We start from the raw sequence: 9861 nt of genomic DNA, 5'->3' as shown, positions 1-9861 counted from the left end.
GCCAGTGCTGTCAAGGCTCTCAGCAGTACTGTTTTTAATATCACCACCCAGCTCCCCACTGCTGCCTGGACTCTGCCTCTTGCTCTTCCATGGGGCAGCCCTCTCCCCAATCCTCTGTTGGCTCTTAGAGGAACTGTCTGATGGAATCTCTCCTTTTTCCCACTTGTCCTGCTCTGTGTTCATCTATAGCTGCCCCATGCTAAGCTAATCAAGGAGTTCCACAAGATACTTGTATTTTTCTGCCCCTTGCTCTCTTCATGCATCTCCTCAATTCTCCATCCTGACTCCAGATACATATGTAGTACATCTGGTCCCCGTCTTCACCATCAATTTGTACAGTTTCATTCCCTGTCCTAATCCTGATTTTACACACACATACAGTCCCAACTGCTCACTTGGTGCATCTCCCATATCAAGAGTATCATGTATATACCCAGAACACCCCAGTCTCCCTTTTGACCTATCAGCAAACAGTGTGTGATAGCTGGGCCACAGCTTCTTGCACGTGTTCGGTCCCTAAGCTGAATTCATTTCATGAGACAGCATCCTCATCCTCGCCAACTCTCAGCAGACATGTATATTGTCTGTGAAGTGCCCAATTCCTTCTCTAGTTTACTTCCATAAATATGGGCCAGGCCTCACACGCCTATTCCTAGGGTCCCAGCACTTGAGCAGGTTCTGAAACAAACTGAAATAGCATGTGAGCACCTGTCTACCAAATACACGTATTTATATACATCTCTCTGTATCCCATCCTCTGCCAAACTGCTAAAGCACATGCATACGTGCACACAAGAGGGCCATGGCACCAGACCCTTAATACCCACACATACCTACTGTTGCCAGCTTTAGCTTACCTTCCAAGACATGCCTCTGCCTTATCTTCCAGCACACACACACACACGTGTGCAGCATCCCAGGTGAGGTTCAAACCTCCAACTTAAGTACAAGCACTTCAGTCATTATCCCAATCCTTAGTATACACTCAAAGCACACTCTTCCCAGTGACATCTGTGACACCATTCCTCTGCTGTTTCCACAATCTCTAATACAAATCTAGAGTGTCCTGGACACTCATCTCAACCCCCCCTTCCCACTACATCACAGTGCCCTAGCTGTTATCCCAGGAACTAACTTGACACCTGTCATCCAGAGAGTTTACCAGTCTTGTCTAAATTTTGGGATATACTCCTTCCAGACATCATCTATGAGCTAGATTCAGCAGTCACCATCCATATGTTCCAGGACCGAACCTCAGTAGACAGTGCCCCATCTCTAATATTAGCTGTAGAGTGTAGACTGCAGTATTCTCACATTCCCTGGTAGAGCTAAATAAGTAGTTTTGGATTCCACCTGAGAAGTGCTAACAGCTGCAGTCCTAGAACAGCAGATGTATAAACTCTCTGTAATACTCCAAGTAGATCTTACACTTGAAAATTATGGTAAGGATCTAATATGAAATTGTGAGAGTGGCAAGACTGACTAGATCATACTCTTGTGACCAGAGAAAGCCCATAATGCTTTTTTTCACTATTGCTGGCTGATCTGCTGAATTCAGCTTTTGTTCTAGTCAGACTCTTGAGTTGAGGATTCAGGTTTCTGATAGTGCAGTCCAAGAAGAAGGTATAATTTTGGCTGCCTCTGTTGAGTGTTTCTTCCAGTCTATCAGCATTACCATTCTCTTCTTGGGAATTAGTCCCACTATCCAAACAGATTGGGTTAGGTCCTCAGCTGTTTGTGATCACTAGTACAAATAATGTTGTAAGACACTAAATATCAGGGTCATGAGTGTACCAACAGGCTCTGCAACCTTTTCCCCCTGCCCTCAGGGGTTTGGCTGTCTGTGCTGGAGGCCAGCTCTGATGTGGTGCAGCTGTGTGACCTTGGATCCGACTGCTGTGAAAATAGTTAAGCTGTGAGAAGCCTCATCTGGGTCCACTCTGCCCTGGCTTAGGAGCTGCTTGTAAGCAGCCTTTACCCTTTCCTGAGCTATGCTGTGTTTGGTCTGGTACCTTGCTGGCCTGCTGATGACTTTGTGATCTGACCTTGGGCTTGCCTCATCACTAGGAAGGTCTGGCAATTGCTGGGCTGTTGGCTGACCCTTGTTATTGTCACTGGACCTGCTCTGCTCTTCTTGTTCAGGTACTGTGGGATTGTTTCCTCTTTGTCAGTGAGAATACTGCCCCTGCCTGCCTTGCTGTTGCCCTCAGCTCCTGGCTTGCCTTCCCCTGTGGAGCAGCCACTCTTGCTGCTCCCTGATACTAAAAGTCTTGAGGCACAACTCATCCTTCTCTGCAGCCAGTGGGATGTGTTGAACAGGAAGCTCAATATTGAACAAGCCCCTGAAACATTCAATAAGCTATTTCACATATCAGTGGAAGTAGCTTTTGCTAGCTATCACCTTTCCTCTGCTGGGAGAGTGGCAGAAAGAGTGGTTTAGTGTATGGTTACTCTTATGTTTCCAACTAGTGTGGTTTTATTTTTAGTTTCGTGCTGTGTCTTTCACCTCCCTAAATCCATATGCCTTTGGAGACCATTTTTAATAAGAGACCTGTGCAACAGGCAAAGCCTTGACTTCAAATTGGTGGTGGTGGTAGGGAAAAGTATTTCCAGAGATCTGGAAGGGGGGAAGGGTCCAAAAGAGGACAGACTGGATATTTAGTCTTATCTAGAAAACTTACTATTTTGGTCTATTACTATGAATAATACTTAAGAAAATAGGCAGAAAGTTTTTATGTGATTTCCTTGTTGTATCTGAAAATCAACTCAAGATTTCAAATCTGGCGCTGTCTCAACAGACCAAATTCCTTGGTCTTGGACAGCAAACAAGTGCCCTGTCTTGACAGGGGAGGCTACGGACTACCTGTAAATTAACTGTGCAATTACAGACCTCTCCATGCCCTTCAGTAGAGCTGCCTGGCTGATGGATAGTATATTTTCCTGTACTTTTCAACCCTGTTCACCTCAGATGATTGTGGTCATGGATCAATGTATTGTTTACAGTCTGAGTTTGTATGCTAATGTTCTGATTTACATCCTTGTATCTTTTCAATGGGGAATGAATTTGAATAAGATTAGAAGAGAGGTGTTATTTCCTTTCTCAGTTCCTAGCAAAATTCTACCCATGGCTGCTTTGGGGAAGAACTGGTCATTTCATTTAGATTAGGTTAGAATATGGACTGTCAACTCTATCAAACACAAATATCTGCACTACTGGTCCTAAGCTCTTGGGTGATAGATTTAAGCTTGTGGTTCTTTGCTATGACTCTTGAATACAGTAATTGGTTAGATCTCAGTGGATGATTGTTTGTAAGTGTGTTATAGAAAAGAGGTGGTGATGAAGGAGATCCCTTTGTCAGGAGATCATTCTGTTGTAGAAGCGGTGTATCCTAAAGCAGATAATTTTTACAGCACTGTATCTGTAAGGGAAAGTCATCACCTTAGCTAGCAGAGAAGAAAAAAGTGCTCATCACCACATATGACTCATCACCACTGCCTCTGAAAGCTTGAATCTGAAAAACTTTATTTTCAGCCAAATAGGAGACCAGTCTAAATGGCAGACTTCCTTCTAATTACTTGCTTGTTTTACTTGACATATGTTTCCCTCTGTATCATTACACTCTGGAGTACTATGAAAAGAGAGAGAGGCCAAGGCTGGAGTGCTTGTAACAGTTCTAACATAGTCAGAAGGCCTTGTGTTTTTTTTTTTTGCTGATATTTGCTGATATTCTCAGCAAATTACCAAAACAAATCAAACACTCATAAACAATAAATTATAGTAACTGCAGAAGGAGCAACAGCAAACCTGCCTATGGTCTCTAAGAAAGACTACGACACGGAATTTTCCCAAAAGGCAATGGGAAGGAACCAAAGATGGTTCACATTACCCTGCAAAGCTTGGGCTCCTTTCTGCTAAGTGATCTGTGGCTACCTGCTCAACCTTGCTACTATCTCAATGAGATATGGCTGCAGGGACCTCTCTCGCACTGCAAGTAGCATTGTTTACTCTTTCTGGGCTTTTTAAAGTTGTTATTATTATTCTCCCTGCATTTTGTCTCACAGAAATGCCTTTTTAGTTTGGTTTTTGAAACCTGTGAATGTCCGAGGGAGTTTAGAAACCATGACATGGCCTCAGAATCCTGGTAAAACACACTATACTGGCACCCCCAGTCTGTTGGTTTTGCCCTATCTTCTACTCAGGAATAAACTGTAGACTTTCCCAATGTACTGATTTTTTTTTTTCCTTGTGTTCAGAAGCATTCTAACATGTTATTCCAGAGTGGCCACATTTTCCAAAAGCTATTCCAATTGCATACTATTCTGATATCAGGATCTCTCTCTGAGAATTGTTAGCTTTGCTTTGAGAGGTTCATTCCTTACAGTGCCGTATCTGACGTCCTGGTGGATAAGGGACATCCTAGTTTTATAAAGTATAGGAGGAGCTGCGGTGACTTTTTCTTTCAAGTACACATTCACATATAAAGAAGCTAATCCACATTTTCTTATTTGGGGCTGTTGCTTCTGAGTAGCCTCCCAGAAAGGATATCTACGTTATGAAGCTTGAGGTCTGGAGCAGTGCAGTACAACGCAGTACAAACAACTTTATAGCAATGTTTATCAGGTCCAACAGTTCTTTGCAGCTGTGGTTACTTTCTTTTACTATCTGCAGCTTTTCAGAAACACCCAGCAAACAAGCAGGAGTCTGTTTCTGTTTCAGATTCACAAGGACTTGAGGAATGAATACTCCTCAACATATATAAAGGTCCCTGGGATCTCAGTGTTCAAAAAAGAAAAACAAAAAAAACGCCCATCCACTATGGTTTTTGTTTTTGCTTATTGTGCTCTACAAGCCAGTCATCCACAACTCATTCATTTCACTTGGGTGATATCTTTAAAGGGAACTTTCATGGGTGGAATTTGTAGAACACATTCCCTAGCATTTATTATTCAACCCATTTTTCTCCTTTAGTGGATAACTGTATGTTCTCCCTGCACTTTACTCATTTGAAAGAGGCTAGTGAGTGTAGCTGCAGTCTCTCTTCTCCAGCTGTGCGAGCATGCCTGGCCTAATAATTGTTCTATTTGAATCAGCATCAAGTATGGTCATGCATTTTGCATATCATATTAAATCTTTGGTAATCAGGTTCATCCTGTTGTTGTTAAATTTTGTAGGTATAACCAGAAGTCATGGAGTTGATGCATGTAACTCAGTTTTGTCAGGAGAGAGACTTCCCCCCCCTGCCCCCGGAACTGGGCCCTGGAGTTTTCACTAGATGCTAAACATGTTCTGTGTTGAACTACTTTAATATTTACAAAGTACTCTTTTCAGTTAATTTGTTCACAGTACTGGTATTTACATGAATTATGCTTGTAGACTTTATAGTGTAGCTAATGTTCATAATAAATCTGTCTACCTAATCTTTCAAAAATGTCACAAAACAGATTCCCAACATGCATGTTAGATGTGGAAAGGTATTGATAGTGTGTACAGCTGCCCATCTCCTCACTGAGGCTGTTTCCTTTTTTATGGTGTTGCCAAACAAAGAAATTCAAGTTCTTTTGGCCCTTTTTGCAGATATAGTCCTACAGATCCCAAATCAACTGTTGCTAGTTCAGCTCGGGGTTCTTGTTGTTTTCTGTAAATACCAGGAAAATTTCAGGTCCTCTATTGGTTCTGATGAAATACCACTTTACTTCTACTCTTGTTCTAGCTCTTAGGTGTGTGTTAACCAGCTCAAGACGATGACTCTTTCCAAACCGCATAGCAAGAGCTTGAAATCAGTTTGGACAACTTATTAACTTATGTCTTCTGTGAGCAAATTCTGCAGTTCCATAAGAGTAGGCCATTAGCATTCACTTCCAGGAGCACTGCTCCCTTCTCCTTTGGTCACCTTCTCTACTGCTCACTGAGCCGTGAAGCTGGAAAGTACTGGGGAAGCTAACAGCCCATCTTTCAAAAATACTTTGTGGTTTTGGCTTGTATGTGTGTTTTTTTTTTTTTTTATATTATTATTATTATTTAAGCAGGGACATTCTGACCTCTCTCCTTTGGGTCTTCATTGCAAATGGGCTAGAAAAACTGCTAGAAAACACTAGTGTTACTTAGTTTCCTTGACTAGCTAACTCCCTGTTCAGGCAAATAAATATTACTGAGACATCCTAAAGGTGACTTTTCAGATCCATTTGTCCTATGTGCAGCATTTTTGTGTGTGGTTTTTTTTTTTTGGTTTTCTTTTTTTTTTTTCTGACCAAACCTTTGACCTTCTGTATTTAATGAAAAATCCTCTGACAGATTGCTAATCCCCTTGCTGCTTGTTCTTATTTTGAAGCTGGAAGACTACAGCTGCCTTTTTCAATAGATACTTTGTAGTTACTGCTCTGACAAACATTTTATCTTTAACCAGAAGTCTTCTGAGAGGCTTTTTTGAAAAACCAGTAGAGACTGATTATTTCACTGTAGCAGACAAAGACAGAATATAAAGTTCTAATTCTTAAACAAAAGGGTGTTAATTGACTAAGGAACACTGCGTCAAGAGCTATGGTGGATTCTCCTCCAGGGACAATTGCAATGCCAGTATTTGATAGTTGAAAAATATTACACAATTCAGAGAATAACTTACTGAAGCAATCTCATGTTACACAGCATGCCTGACGTCATCCTAGCAGTCACTTCTGGCTTTAATATGTATGAGTCCAGTTTTGGCTTTGTATCTTGTCTGCGGTCCGCTTACTTTTGTGATTCTCCAGCTCACCTCTGGTGTGAGTTGCGAGTAGGTTCAGCACCTGGACTTCCAAGAGAGTAGGAGCTTTGTCAGAACAGGACTTTCACTTTAGTTCAGTGTGGAGTGAAGTCAGTTCTACTGCACCAAAACCACTTTAAGATCTGGAACAGCACAAAGCAAATGGAGATGATCTGGGGATTAACACTAAATATTCAAGCTGACTCTGAGCCAAACTGCTAATGTAGAAATACTGGTTCGGCTCTGCATATATTCCATTGTTTCATTTAGGTTTACTGAGAATACTGCTCTGTAGTTTTCTGGGAACAAGAATCTACCTCTTATGCACCCAGGTTACTGCTCTGATTTAACAAATCAGCCAATGTTCATGACCTTTGGTTGCTTCTTATAAGAAGACAAGTTGATGATGGAACTGTGGTTTTTTGCTTTCTGTTTTTTTTTTTTTTTTTTTTTTTTTTTTTGGACTACTTTCATTTACCAAAATATACACAGATTACTATTTGCCTAAACATGGAGAAAGTGAATAGCAGAAGACAGTTATCTCATGGTTTAAAGTCCTCTTGTAACTTGGTTCGGCCCTGAAATTTTTTCTCTTCTGTCACACTGAACTGCACGGCATGGGCTTCTTGAGAAACTGCTGGGAGCATTCCTGCTTCTGTCTGTATGTGTAACTGACATTTCTATCGCGTCTCTGAGACAATATCTAACCCACAGCAATCCTAACAATATAGGCTGTGAGAAAGATTGTGTCAGAACTCGGTCTGCTATCCTGTTTCTAAAAGCAGCCAATGACTGATATGTAGGGAACAGTTATTAATAGTGCAAGCATATGGTGTTACTGTCCCAGCATAGCCTCCCAACTTCAAGCAATTTGTGCCTCAGAGACCTCCTAAGCCAGGAGTGGTACTTTTGTATTTTATAGTCTTTTATAGTCTATTTTTCTTCCATTGATTTGTCCAGTTGCCTTCCAAACCCTTTTGGCATATGCAATACCCCAAAGTAAGTGGCTTGTTAGTTCAGCTATGTGTGATGTGAAGAAGTACCTCTTAGTTTTTAATGGACCCTCCGCCTGCCTGTTTCAGTTGACTCTGCTAATGCTGGTGTTGGAAGAGTTGGTGGATGATCGATCCCCAACCACCCCTTTCATGCCAGTCCTGATTTTCTAGGTGTCTGTCACTCTCCCTCAGCTGTCCCCTTTCCAGGTTGAGGAGTATTCATTTGTGAAGTGACTTCTGTAAGAGGAACACACTAGATAATTGTATTGTTCTTTTCTCTGTATTCTCTAGTTCTGCTGTATCATTTTTGTGGGTGGGGTGCAAACGGGGGTGAAAGACCAGAACTGCACACAGTATTAGACATTCAGACTTACCATAGAGGTATAATGATGTTTTCTGTTTTGATCTCTATTTAAAATCATTACTAACATTCAATTTGCTTTTTGACTGCTATTGAAAACTGAGCTGATGTTTTTGCAGAGATATTAGGAACTTGTTCCTTTTGGTAACAGTCAGCAGTTCAAGAGTCTGCCACATATGTACATTTAGGATTGTTTTTTCCCTGGTGCATCACTTGACATCTGCTTTGGATTTCACCTCTCTCTCAGCGCTGTGAGGTCCTTCTGTGATTCTTCAGTCAAAAGTCTAAACTATCATTAGCTGCGTAACTTTGTCTCTGCGGGAAACGGCACCTTACGAAGTCCCTTTTCTGGTCTCTTATCGTTGTGGTGAACAGAATGGGTCCCCAGCTCAGAGTCCTGTGGGCTCTACTTTAACTGTGAAAACTGACTGTTCACTCTTAGTCTTTGTTTCCTAAACAACTGTTCATTCATGGGAGGACCTTCCTTTTCATCCCATGATAACTAAGTTTCAAGAGCTTCTAATAAGGGCCATTATTAAAAGTCTTTTGGAAATCCTAGTAATTATATCAACAGGATCTTCCTGGTCCACATTTTTGACTTCGTTAAATAACTCCACCAGATCTGTAGGACAAGAGTTTCCTGCACAAAACCTCTGTCAGCTCCTCCCTCCTCCCCAGTACATCTTATTTATGTGCTCACTATGATTGTGTGTTCTTTTTTCTTTTTTGTTTTGCTTTGTTTTTGCTAATTTGCTTCACAATCCTTATTGGATTTACAGGTTTATAGTTTTCTTAAATCCTGCTGTAAAAAGCCTGCTTTAAAACTGGCATTGCAGTAGCCATCTGCCAGATCTCTGTACCGAAGTGTTTTTTTTGTTGTTTTTTGTTTTTTTTTTTAAAAGAACAGGAGACTTGATATTTAAGCTAGTTGGTCTTTGAATTATTTTGTAACATTTAAGTGAAAACAGTCTGGTCCTGGAGATTTGTTAGTATTTGTGTTAATGGTTTGTTCTATGACTTAATCTCCTGACTTTCCAGTGTGAGATGGAACCTCTAGTGTATCCCTCCATTAAATAAAAAGTTTTCTGGCACAAATCTCCTCAAGTTCCTTTGCACTGAATTCAGATTAAAAAATATCTGACAACATCACTTTTTTCTTTTTCTTTTCTTTCTTTTCTTCTTTTTTTTTCCTGCAATGGTCTTGCATTCTCTTAATATTCCCTTTAATCTTGATTGTCTGATTGCCAGACTCTCTGGCACGCTTCCTACTCCTGATGTATTTGAAAAAGGAGTTACTTGTTTTCATGCTTTCTGCAAGTTGTTCGTAAAAGTCTTTTTTGGCCTCTTAACTGTAGGTTTTTTTACATGTAACCTACAACAGTTTAATTCCTCAACTGGGCAGAACTCCACTATTTGAAGGATGCCTTTCTGCTTCTAGTAGCCCCCCTATGCCATGGTGCTGAGGCATGCCAACTTTCTCTTCCAAGGTGGTATCTTTCTGAAATCTCTCCATTGCCAGAATACAGATTCCTAACCTTCCTTGCATCTGACCCATGTTGACAGTGACATGACAGTGCTTATTTTAACTTCTAAAGTTGCAGTCTTTACACTTTCCTTAATGGAGAAGCTATTATAGTCAGCCTGAATGATACTTAAGCAACCTGCAGCATAACAAATATTTCTCAATGACTGATAGTAGTGGCTCCTGGCAGCTCTGGAGGTTTGCTTCATGCGTCTGGCTGCTTCCTGGCTGAGCAATTTCCTG

This window comes from Dromaius novaehollandiae, chromosome 9 (genome assembly GCF_036370855.1).
Source record: "Dromaius novaehollandiae isolate bDroNov1 chromosome 9, bDroNov1.hap1, whole genome shotgun sequence".
In the NCBI taxonomy this organism is placed as follows: Eukaryota; Metazoa; Chordata; class Aves; order Casuariiformes; family Dromaiidae; genus Dromaius; species Dromaius novaehollandiae.
The sequence above is the reverse complement of the archived record's forward strand: the minus strand, read 5'-3'. Positions refer to the sequence as shown.